Source organism: Pongo abelii, chromosome 6, assembly GCF_028885655.2.
Source record: "Pongo abelii isolate AG06213 chromosome 6, NHGRI_mPonAbe1-v2.0_pri, whole genome shotgun sequence".
NCBI lineage: Eukaryota > Metazoa > Chordata > Mammalia > Primates > Hominidae > Pongo > Pongo abelii.
In genome coordinates, this window is record NC_071991.2 from 106780204 (window position 1) to 106794042 (window position 13839).

The 13839-nt window shown below is 37.6% G+C and overlaps 1 long non-coding RNA gene across 1 annotated transcript in view; it reads right to left on the reverse strand.

The window, feature by feature from the left end:
- LOC129060449 (uncharacterized) overlaps positions 1-13839 on the reverse strand; it is a 92774-nt gene that overhangs the window by 37596 nt on the left and 41339 nt on the right. The gene's annotated exons all lie outside the window — the stretch shown is intronic.

A 13839-nucleotide genomic window follows, 5' to 3' on the forward strand; every position in this document is an offset into this window, starting at 1 on the left:
CAAATTAATGTTGCTAAATTGGAATGGGAATACAAATTCATGAAGACAAAATGAATGATATAAAATGTCCAACTCAAAGTAATAGTTCATTCATATGTTTTTAAATAAATGATGTTATCAATTATGGTATTTATATTCAAGTTCTGTCAATATTTAAACACATCATACTTTCAAATATCTATACTTGCTTAAGAATAAAAAATAGAAGATGGCCAAATAAGAATAGCTCCAGGCTACAGCTCCCAGCATGAGCGATGCAGAAGACCGGTGATTTCTGCATTTCCAACTGAGGTACTGGGTTCATCTCACTGGGGAGTGTTGGAAAGTGGGTGCAGGACAGTAGGTGAAGCGCACTGTGTGTGAGCCGAAGCAGGGTGAGGCATCGCCTCACCTGGGAAGCGCAAGGGGTCAGGTAATTCCCTTTCCTAGTCAAAGAAAAGGGTGACAGATGGCACCTGGAAAATCAGGTCACTCCCACCCTAATACTGTGCTTTTCCAACAGTCTTAGCAAACGGCACATCAGGAGATTATATCCCATGCCTGGCTCGGAGGGTCCTACACCCACGGAGTCTCACACATTGCTAGCACAGCAGTATGAGATCAAACTGCAAGGAAGCAGCAAGGATGGGGGAGGGGCGCCCACCATTGCTCAGGCATGAGTAGGTAAACAAAGCGGCCAGGAAGTTCGAACTGGGTGGAGCCCACCACAGTTCAAGGAGGCCTGCCTGCCTCTGTAGACTCCACCTCTGGGGGCAGGGCACAGCCAAACAAAAGGAGCAGAATCCTCTGGCAGACTTAAATGTCCCTGTCTGACAGCCTTGAAGAGAGCAGTGGTTCTCCTAGCATGCAGCTGGACATCTGAGAATGGACAGATTGCCCCCTCAAGTGGGTCCCTGACCCCCGAGTAGCCTAACTGGGAGGCACCCCCCAGTAGGGGCAGACTGACACCTCCCACGGCCGGGTACTCCTCTGAGAAAAAACTTCCAGAGGAATGATCAGGCATCAACATCTGCTGTTCACCAATATCCGCTGTTCTGCAGCCTCTGCTGCTGATACCCAGGCAAACAGGGTCTGGAGTGGACCTCCAGCAAACCCCAAAAGACCTGCAGCTGAGGGTCCTGACTGTTAGAAGGAAAACTAACAAACAGAAAGGACAGCAACACCAAAAACCCATCTGTACGTCACGATGATCAAAGACCAAAGGTAGATAAAACCACAAAGATGGGGAATAAACAGAGCAGAAAAACTGGAAACTCTAAAAATCAGAGCACCTCTCCTCCTCCAAAGGAACACAGTTCCTCACCAGCAACGAAACAAAGCTGGACGGAGAATGACTTTGATGAGTTGAGAGAAGAAGGCTTCAGACAATCAAACTACTCCGAGCTAAAGGAGGAAGTTTGAACCCATGGCAAAAAAGTTAAAAACCTTGAAAAAAAATTAGATGAATGGCTAACTAGAATAACAAATGCAGAGAAGTCCTTAAAGCACCTGATGGAGCTGAAAACCAAGGCACGAGAACTACGTGATGAATGCACAAGCCTCAGTAGCTGATTCGATCAACTGGAAGAAAGGGTATCAGTGATGCAAGATCAAATTAATGAAATGAAGAGAGAAGAGAAGTTTAGAGAAAAAAGAATAAAAAGAAATGAACAAAGCCTGCAAGAAATATGGGACTATGTGAAAAGACCAACTCTACGTCTGATTGGTGTACCTGAAAGTGACGGGGAGAATGGAACCAAGTTGGAAAACACTCTGTGGCATATTATCCAGGAGAACTTCCCCAATCTAGCAAGGCAGGCCAACATTCAAATTCAGGAAATACAGAGAACGCCTAAAAGGTACTCCTCGGGAAGAGCAACTCCAAGACACACAATTGTCAGATTCACCAAAGTTGAAATGAAGGAAAAAATGTTAAGGGCAGCCAGAGAGAAAGGTCGGGTTACCCATAAAGGGAAGCCCATCAGACTAACAGCTGATCTCTTGGCACAAATTCTACAAACCAGAAGAGAGTGGGGGCCAATATTCAACATTCTTAAAGAAAAGGATTTTCAGCCCAGAATTTCATATCCAGCCAAACTAAGCTTCATAAGTGAAGGAGAAATAAAATACTTTACAGACAAGCAAATGCTGAGAGATTTTATCAACACCAGGCCTGCCCAGAAAGAGCTAAAGGAAGCACTAAACATGGAAAGGAACAACTGGTACCAGCCACTGTGAAAAGATGCCAAATTATAAAGACTATTGAGGATAGGAAGAAACTGCATCAACTAACGAGCAAAATAACCAGCTAACATCATAATGACAGGATCAAGTTCACACATAACAATATTAACCTTAAATGTAAATGAGCTAAATGCTCCAATTAAAAGGCACAGACTGGCTAATTGGATAAAGAGTCAAGACCCATCAGTGTGCTGTATTCAGGAAACCCATTTCATATGTAGAGACACACATAGGCTCAAAATAAAAGGATGGAGGAAGATCTACCAAGCAAATGGAAAACAAAAAAGGCAGGGGTTGCAATCCTAGTCTCTGATAAAACAGACTTTAAACCAACAAAGATCAAAAGAGACAAAGAAGGCCATTACATAATGGTAAAGGGATCAATTCAACAAGAAGAGCTAACTATCCTAAATATTTATGCAACCAATACAAGAGCACCCAGATTCATAAAGCAAGTCCTTAGAGACCTACGAAGAGACTTAGACTCCCACACAATAATAATGGGAGACTTTAACAACCCACTGTCAACATTAGACAGATCAATGAGACAGAAAGTTAACAAGGATATCCAGGAATTGAACTCAGCTCTGCACCAAGCAGACCTCATAGACATCTACAGAACTCTCCACCCCAAATCAACAGAATATACATTCTTCTCAGCACCACACTGCACTTATTCCAAAACTGACCACATACTTGGAAGTAAAGCACTCCTCAGCAAATGTAAAAGAAAAGAAATTATAACAAACTGTCTCTCAGACCACAGGGCAATCAAACTAGAACTCAGGATTAAGAAACTCACTCAAAACTGCTCAACTACATGGAAACTGAACAACCTGCTCCTGAATGACTACTGGGTAAATAATGAAATGAAGGCAGAAATAAAGATGTTCTTTGAAACCAATGAGAACAAAGACACGACATACCAGAATCTCTGGGACACATTCAAAGCAGTGTGTAGAGGGAAATTTATAGCACTAAATGCCCACAAGGCAAAGCAGGAAAGATCTAAAATTAACACCCTAACATCACAATTAAAAGAACTAGAGAAGCAAGAGCAAACACATTCAAAAGCTAGCAGAAGGCAAGAAATAACTAAGATCAGAGCAGAACTAAAGGAAATAGAGACACAAAAAACCCTTCAAAAAATCAATGAATCCAGGAGCAGGTTTTTTGAAAAGATCAAAAAAATTGATAGACTGCTTGCAAGACTAATACAGAAGACAAGAGAGAAGAATGAAACAGATGCAATAAAAAATGATAAAGGGGATATCACCGCCGATCCCACAGAAATACAAACTAACATCAGAGAATACTATAAACACCTCTATGCAAATAAACTAGAAAATCTAGAAGAAATGGATAAATTCCTGGACACATACACTCTCCCAAGACTAAACCAGGAAGAAGTTGAATCTCTGAATAGACCAATAAGAGGCTCTGAAATTGAGGCAATAATTAATAGCTTACCAACCAAAAAAAGTCCAAGACCAGATGGATTCATGGCCGAATTCTACCAGAGGTAGAAGGAGGAGCTGGTACCATTCCTTCTGAAACTATTCCAATCAATAGAAAAGAGAGAATCCTCCCTAACTCTTTTTATGAGGCCAGCATCATCCTGATACCAAAGCCTGGCCGAGACACAACAAATGAAGAGAATTTTAGACCAATATCCCTGAGAAACATCCATGCGAAATTCCTCAATAAAATACTGGCAAACAGAATCCAGCAGTACATCAAGAAGCTTACCTACCATGATCAAGTGGGCTTCATCCCTGGGATGCAAGGCTTGTTCAACATACAAAAATCAATAAACGTAATCCAGCATATAAACTGAACCAAAGACAAAAACCACATGATTATTTCAATAGATGCAGAAAAGGCCTTTGACAAAATTCAACAACCCTTCATGCTAAAAACTCTCCATAAATTAGGTATTGATGGGCTGTATCTCTAAATAGTAAGAGCTATCTATGACAAACCCACAGCCAATATCATACTGAATGGACAAAAACTGGAAGCATTCCCTTTGAAAACTGGCACAAGACAGCGATGCCTTCTCTCACCACTCCTATTCAACACAGTGTTGGAAGTTCTGGCCAGGGCAATCAGGCAGGAGAAGGAAATAAAGGGTATTCAATTAGGAAAAGAGGAAGTCAAACTGTCCTTGTTTGCAGATGACATGATTGTGTATCTAGAAAATCCTATTGTCTCATCCCAAAATCTCCTTAAGCTGATAGGCAACTTCAGCAAATCTAAGGATACAAAGTCAATGTGCAAAAATCACAAGCATTCTTATACACCAATAACAGACAAACAGAGAGCCAAATCATGAGTGAACTCCCATTCACAATTGCTTCAAAGAGAATAAAATACCTAGGAATCCAACTTACAAGGGATGTGAAGGACCTCTTCAAGGAGAACTACAAACCACTGCTCAATGAAATAAAAGAGGATACAAACAAATGGAAGAAAATTCCATACTCATGGGTAGGAAGAATCAATATCATGAAAATGGCCATACTGCCCAAGGTAATTTATAGATTCAATGCTATCCCCATCAATCTACCAATGACTTTCTTCAAAGAATTGGAAAAAACTACTTTAAAGTTCATATGGAACCAAAAAAGAGCCCGCATCGCCAAGTCAATCCTAAGCCAAAAGAACAAAGCTGGAGGCATCACACTACCTGACTTCAAACTATACTACAAGGCTACAGTAACCAAAACAGCATGGTACTGGTACCAAAACAGATATATAGACCAATGGAACAAAACAGAGCCCTCAGAAATAATGTTGCCTATCTACAACTATCTGATCTTTGACAAACCTGACAAAAACAAGAAATGGGGAAAGGATTCCCTATTTAATAAATGGTGCTGGGAAAACTGGCTAGCCATATGTAGAAAACTGAAACTGGATCCCTTCCTTACACCTTACATAAAAATTAATTCAAGATGGATTAAAGACTTACATATTAGACCTAAAGCCATAGAAACCCTAGAAAAAAACATAGGCAGTACCATTCAGGACATAGGCATGGGCAAGGACTTCATGTCTAAACACAAAAAGCAATGGCAACAGAAGCCAAACTTGATAAACGGGATCTAATTAAACTAAAGAGCTTCTGCGCAGCAAAAGAAACTTCCATCAGAGTGAACAGGCAACCTGCAGAATGGGATAAAATTTTTGCAATCTAGTCATCTGACAAAGGGCTAATATCCAGAATCTACAATGAACTCAAACAAATTTACAAGAGAAAAACAAACAACCCCATCAAAAAGTGGGCAAAGGATATGAACAGACACTTCTCAAAAGAAGACATTTATGCAGCCAAAAGACACATGAAAAAATGCTCATCATCACTGGCCATCAGAGATATGCAAATCAAAACCACAATGAGATACCATCTCACACCAGTTAGAATGGCAATCATTAAAAAGTCAGGAAACAACAGGTGCTGTAGAGGATGTGGAGAAATAGGAACACCTTCACATTGTTGGTGGGACTGTAAACTAGTTCAACCATTGTGGAAGTCAGTGTGGCGATTCCTCAGGGATCTAGAACTAGAAATACCATTTGACCCAGCCATCCCATTACTGGGTATATACCCAAAGGATTATAAATCATGCTGCTATAAAGACACATGCACACGTATGTTTATTGCGGCACTATTCACAATAGCAAAGACTTGGAACCAACCCAAATGTCCAACAATGATAGACTGGATTAAGAAAATGTGGCACATATACACCATGGAATACTATGCAGCCATAAAAAATGATGAGTTCATGTCCTTTGTAGGGACATGGATGTAGCTGGAAACCATCATTCTCAGCAAACTATCACAAGGACAAAAAACCAAACACCGCATGTTCTCACTCATAGGTTGGAATTGAACAATGAGAACACATGGACACAGGAAGGGGAACATCACACACCGCAGCCTGTTGTGGGGTGGGGGAGGGGGGAGGGATAGCATTAGGAGATACACCTAATGTTAAATGACGAGTTAATGGGTGCAGCACACCAACATGGCACATGTATACATATGTAACTAACCTGCACGTTGTGCACATGTACCCTAAAACTTAAAGTATAAAAAAAAATAAAAATAAACAATAGATGTAACTTTAAAATATGTGAGGAGTAGTACAGTTCTAGTATGGTTCTAACAATTATTTTGGGATAACAACAGTACCTGGATGGTTGAGTTGCATTATTGAACAAAGTATAAAATTAGCAACTCAAATAATAATAATAGCAATAATTTAAATAATGAAAATTTAATAGCCTGGTGTAAAAAGCACATCTGACATATCTTGCATTGAAACCTTTGTATAATGAAATAAGCATTATTACAACATATTTATAGATGAAGAAACTGACCATTCAGGTAACATGGACAAGTAGCTTCCTCAAAGTTACAATAACCTGAAAAGCACAGCCTGGACAACACTGTGATTCCAGTGTTTGCTCTTTCTACCAAACTTCCATCTAAATGTAAAGGGTAATGAAACACAGACAACAAGACGTACCAATTTTCATCTATGTATCTTCACTGATACTAAAAATCTTGTAAAACATTTTGTGTTTGGGTCTCATAAAAACAACCCCAGTTCATAATTACTTAACAATTACTACATTATAATGTTATATGTTTCCTTCCCAGAACCCTAATATCTTTTCATTTGAACTATTCCCCTGTAATTAGTATAGGTCACTTTTCCAGTTTTTGTGAAAATATTATTAGTGAAGCACCAGTTGATTTAATGTCATCAGATTCAATGAAGTTAAATTGCTTCTTGTGACTGATAATTCTCAGTAGCAAATTATCTCTGAATTCATCATGAATATTAACACTTACTTATAATCATCTTTATTTAAAAATAAGTCTAAATTAATTTAGTCAAAAAGTGATAAAAAATTTTATTTGACTAAATTGTTGCCATCTGCTGTAATAAGGGAATGAATGCCTGAACCATCAAGAATATTTGTTATGTTGCAACTACCTTGCTCTCACATTTCCCTCTCTAAAAGAGTGTTAGCATCAGCCTTCATTTGGTATTCTCAAGCTCAAAACAACATTGGCATCCAATAAACCTTGTCAGTCACTTTGACTTGAAAAGAAAATCTTGAGCATTGCAAGTGCCCACAACCATCTCACGTTTTGCCCTCAAATATCTGTTAGGAAATATTACCAACTGTTAATCCAGCATTTGTTGTGGAAAGAAGCACTATTGTAATTGACTTCCACTACATGAACCCACTGATTTAATGTAATCTAAGACATCTGTTTCAATACCTCAACAATATGCCCCTTCTGAGTACCTAAAAATGTCTTTGGGTGATGGGATTGTTACAGTTTGGCCCTTAAGGGGAGAACAGTTCTTCAATTCACTTTCAGCCATTTCCAGTATTTATAAATGGCACTCTCTGATAATTGGAAAATGTCCCAAGAAACTTTATTCTACATCACTATCCCCAAAAGACATGCTTAAAACTTGCTATATATTTACAGATCAGAGGATATAATCTTAAGCACATCATCATTAATTTTCCTCAGTACTAAGAAATTTTATCTGTTATAATCAACCTTGACTCAAACCTGGAGAGCAGCATCACGATGAGGCTTAAGTATAATTGTATACCATCTACACTAAATATCACAGACGTTTAGTGATGGAAGCCTGTGTTTTGAAAAACGCATTTTTCATTTGGCTCTGTTTTAAATACAGAATACTTTATTGGTTGTGGAAACTGAATAACATATGAAAAAGTTTCACATCTGTTATTAAGCCAGTTGTGTGTTATTCCTAAATGGCAAACTTGGACAATGATAAGGATAGCAGATAAAAAAGAAATGGGTAAGAACGGAAGTAAAAATACTGACATGAAATACTGCCCTTTTTGAGTGAACCTGATGACAGACATGGATTGCAGAATTGAGCAAGAAGGAAAGTATTTTCAGAATAAGTAGAGGGGACCTTTTCCTAATTACTAATCATAGTGATGTTCATGACATTTCTAAGCCTTAAAGGAGCAGAAATTCATAATAGACAAATCACACCTTTCCACAATTATGCAGTCAGAGGGTACCAAAATAAAGGCATTCTTTAAAGTACAGAATGGAGTAAAATTCACTTTCTAAATATTATATATTAATATTTAATATTATTAGATAACTCTATTTGAATATCAAAATAGTTATTTCCAATTCATAAGAATAAAGGCATTTCTTAAACAAAATTTACTTGCTAAAATGTGTTTATAAGAGAGAGGTTCATATGCTATTATAAGATACAATTCATCTAAGGCTCATTGCATTGCTAGTAAAGTCAATTACTTTTTTCTTGGTTACGCATTATTTGGCAGGAAGTCTATTGTTGCTGAAACATTTAGGTTTTACAAGCAGGCTTATTTTATAGGAAGCAATGGTAGTATTTTTTTAAAGAGAAGCAATATAATGCATTTTAGGGCCTCTGAAGGTGAAGATTTATTGTACACAATGGTGCCAAAAATAGATAGCATAGGCTGGCAATATACAAACACGTCCATGGTCGTGACACAGCAGTCTAGTATCGACATGCAAAATGTCTCCTAGTTCAGCCCAGAAACTCCAATGGAGACTGGAAGCTTAGTCTTATAATAATGCATCCAAATATGAAGTAGAGTTCTAAAATATGCACCTACGTGTGCAAATAAAACTCTCATATATTTATTAACATACAAATTTTCCATAGAAATTGCCTAATATATTAAGGTTTAATGTGTTAAGAAAAATTTATTTTCAAAATTATTTTAATTCTCAGACTTTTATTAAACCAACTAGTTTACATATATAAAATGCTTAAATAGCATTTAATAATTATCTTAGTATTGATGTTATCTAAATTAATTCTCATCATCCTATTGAAACAATAAAACTTTAGTTAGTAATTCACCTCTACTGTCCAAAATAATTTAATCAAAGGGCAAAATACGATGTTTCCAGACAGAAATATCAATGTTTGCAGTGAGCATGTATTGGAGAATAATGAAGAGTAATTTTAAGTATTTTTGTAAGTAATTTGCTTGTCTTATTGTAGAGTAAAACAACTTTAGTGGTAGTCTGACAGGTCATAACACAGAAGACTTTCTTATTGCCTTTGTTTAGAAAAATGAATGTAATTGTATGTGATTTGAATAAAGGTTTTAGCTTAGAAAAATATGACAATTTCATCCCACTATATTAAAATGTTATAAGAGCATGAAAACATTAAGTTATGCACTTGAGCATAACTGATATTATAAATTACTTATACTAATGATCCAATTAATCAAAAAAATGTGAAAATATGGAAGGATGATTACCTCATGTCTTTAACAAATATACTCAGTAGTATAGGATCCTTTGAAAATAGGAATATATGATTCAGAATACCTTATATTATTTGGTTTGATTGGGGTATGCTACTTTTATATATACAATATCTAGTTAGACTGAAAAACAATGAAGGTCAGGTGATGTAATAGGTTTTATGATTTTCAAAGATGAAAAACAAATGCTAATGTGATTTGCCTTAAAGATCTGTTATTTTTTAATTTCTAGTTTTTCTTCTCCAATATACTGATATTTAGTCTTTTGTTAAATATCTACAAAGACACACATACATATTATGGCTATTCTCATTGGCACTATTTTCCTTATTTCAATAAAGGAGCATAGATAATTCAGTATCACATTATATCATAGTTGGTTATTCATATGGTCTTATATTCAGGGCACCTGCCTGCCTCACAGCATGTCATGTTTATTTAATTTGATAGGACAAATCTTTTAAAGCCTTATCAGTGTTACACATGGTTGGGAAAGTACTGTATAGCATTATTTCTAGACAAAGTATATAAAAGAAAATTATACATTTTGGAAGGATTTTTAAAATGAGGTAATGCCTATAAATTCTTTAGCACTTTATCAGGAATGCAGAAAATGGTTAATAGATTCTAAATTTAAAAATTTAATATATGAGTCACCAACTATTTTTATATTTCTGTATTAACCAAATTGAAACTGATAGTTTAAAGGAGATTAAGACTTTTAAAAAAGCTTTTAAAGTCAGAGAAAATGTAATAAGGAATATTTTATATAATAAACTGCTGAATAATAATAATGGGAAAAATCTTACTAGACACTGTAAGAGAAGAGATATTGACAAAATATTTAGAAGCAACTAAGAAAGATTATTAACATAGGGAAAACAATACAAAATTGTTCTCTTACAATTATGTGAAAAACAAAAAAAAACCTATAAAATGCTAATAAGGGATAATTCTAAAAGCAAAAAGACAACAGAAAAGAGGCAAATTATTTGGAATTAAAAATTATTTTAGGGCAAAAGAAGCTTATGAAGGCCTATAAAAGAGCCAGAAGAAGGCTTTTTATAATAAAATTGAGGCAGTGATAGTGAAAAAGTGAATGAGGAATCAGGTTTCAAATAGACCAAAATAAACCAAATAGAATTTCATATATATATATATATATATATATATATATATATATATATATATGTAGGAATTTATTAGAGAGGTTTACTCAGAATGTTTAACCTAAGTGAAGAAAGTATGAGTGAATTCAAAGATAGATGTGATTAACTGATTCAGAATGCAGCCCAGTAATTGAACACGTAAAAGCATTAAGATACATGGAAAGAAAAGTTTCAACATAGTTGTGATTTGAGTTTTAGAAAGACTTTTTTTATATATTAAATTTAATATAATTCTGCTTAATGTGCAAATTGGTTACTTGAGGGGAACATGACAGATAAATTTTCACATTTGTATCACTGGTTTCCAGCAATTCAACTCCTAGGTATATAACTGTATTAGTCCATTATCATTATCACATAGCTGATAAAAATATCCTTGAGACTGGATAATTTATAAAAGGAAGAGGTTTAATTGGACTTACAGTTCCACGTGGCTAGGGAATCCACACAATCATGGTGGAAAGTAAGGAGGAGCAAGTCACATCTTACATGGATGGCAGCAGGCAAAGAGAGAGAGCTTGTGCAGGGGAACTCCTCCTTAAAACCATCAGATCTTGAGAGACTTATTCACTATATCACAAGAACAGCATGGGAAATACTTGCCCTCATAATACAATTACCTCCCATTGGGTGCCTCACACAAAACATGAGAATTCAAGATGAGATTTGGGTGGGGACACAGCCAAATAATAGTATTCTGCCCTGGCCCCTCCAAAATCTCATGTCCTCATATTTCAAAACCAATCATGTCATCCCAACAGTCTCCCAAACTCTTAACTCATTTCAGCATTAACTCAAAAGTCCATAGTCCAAAGCCTCATCCAAGACAAGAAAGTCTCTTCCACCTATGAGCTTACAAATTCAAAAGCAAGTTAGTTACTTCCTAGATACAGTTGGGGTACAGGCATTGGGTAAATACAGCCAATCCAATTGGGAGAAATTGGCTAAAACAAAGGGGCTACAGGCCTCATGCAAGTCTAAAATCCAGTGGGGCAGTCAAATCTTAAAAATCATCACTGGCCATCACAGAAATGCAAATCAAAACCACAATGAGATACCATCTCACACCAGTAAGAATGGCGATCATTAAAAAGTCTGGAAACAACAGGTGTTGGAGAGGATGTGGAGAAATAGGAACACTTTTACACTGTTGGTGGGACTGTAAACTAGTTCAACCATTGTGGAAGTCAGTGTGGTGATTCCTCAGGGATCTAGAACTAGAAATACCATTTGATCCAGCCATCCCATTAATGGGTATATACCCAAAGGATTATAAATCATGCTGCTATAAAGACACATGCACACGTATGTTTATTGCGGCACTATTCACAATAGCAAAGACTTGGAACCAACCTAAATGTCCAACAACAATAGACTGGATTAAGAAAATGTGGCACATATACACCATGGAATACTATGCAGCCATAAAAATGATGAGTTCATGTCCTTTGTAGGGACATGGATGAAACTGGAAACCATCATTCTCAGCAAACTATCGCAAGGATAAAAAACCAAACACCGCATATTCTCACTCATAGGTAGGAATTGAACAATGAGAACACATGGACACAGGAAGGGGAACATCACACACCGGGGCCTGTTGTGGGGTGGGGGGCGGGGGGAGGAAGAGCATTAGGAGATATACCTAATGCTAAATGACGAGTTAATGGGTGCAGCACACCAACATGGCGCATGTAAACATATGTAACTAACCTGCACGTTGTGCACATATACCCTAAAACTTAAAGTATAATAATAATAAAATTAAAATTAAAAAAAAAAACCTCCAAAATAACTTCCTTTGATTCTATGACTCACATCCAGGTCACGCTCATGCAAGAGGCAGGTTTCCGTGGTCTTGAGCAGCTCTGCCTTTGTGGCTTTGCAGGGTACAGCCTGCCTTCCAGCTGCTTTCACAGGCTGGCATTGAGTGTCTGCAGCTTTTCCAGGTGCACAGTGCAAGCTCTCAGTGAATCTACCATTCTGGGGTCTGGAGGATTGTGGCCCTCTTCTCACAGCTCCATTAGGCAGTGCCCAAGTAGGGACTCTGCATGAGGCCTCCGATCCCATATTTTCCTTCCTCACTGTGCTTGCAGAAGTCTTCCATGAGAGCACTGCCCCTGCAGCAAACTTCTGCCTGGACATCCAGGAGTTTTCATACATTTTCTGAAATCTAGGCAGAGGTTCTTGAACCCCAATTCTTGACTTCTGTGGACTCACAGGCTCAACGCAACATGCAAGCTGCCAAGCCTTGAGGCTTGCACCTTCTCAAGCTATGGCCTTAGCTCTACGTCGGCCCCTTTAATCCATGGCTGGAGCTGATGGGACACAGGGCACCAAGTCCCTAGGCTGCACACAGCATGAGGACCCTGGGCCTGGCCTAGGAAATCACTATTATCTCCTAGGCCCCTAGGCCTGTGATGAGAAGGGCTGCCACGGAGATCTCAAACATGCCCTGGAGACATTTTCCCCATCATCTTGGGGATTAACATTCGGATCCTCATTACTTATGTAAATTTCTGCAGCCAGCTTGAATTTAGCCTCAGAAAATGGTATTTTCTTTTCTATTGCATTGTCAGGCTGCAAATTTTCCAAACTTTTATGCTCTGCTTCCCTTATAAAACTGTATGTCTTTAACAGCACCCAACTCACTTCTTGAATGCTTTGCTGCTTAGAAATTTCTTCTGCCAGATATCCTAAATCATCTCTCTCAAGTTCAAAGTTCCAAAAATCTCTAGGGCAGGGGCAAAATGCTGCCAGTCTCTTTGCTAAAACATAACAAGAGTTACATTTGCTCAAGGTCCCAACAAGTTCCTCATTTCCATCTGAGACCCCCTCAGCCTGGACCTTATTGTCCATATCACTATCAGCATTTTGGGCAAAGCCATTCAACAAGTATCCAGGAAGTTCCAAACTTTCCTACACTTTTCTGTCTTCTTCTGAGCCCTCCAAACTGTTCCAACCTCTGCCTCTTACCAAGTGCCAAAGTCGTTTCCACATATTTGGGTATTTCTTCAGCAATGCCTCACTCTACCGATACCAATTTACTGTATTAATTCATTTTCCTGCTCCTGATAAAGGCATTCCA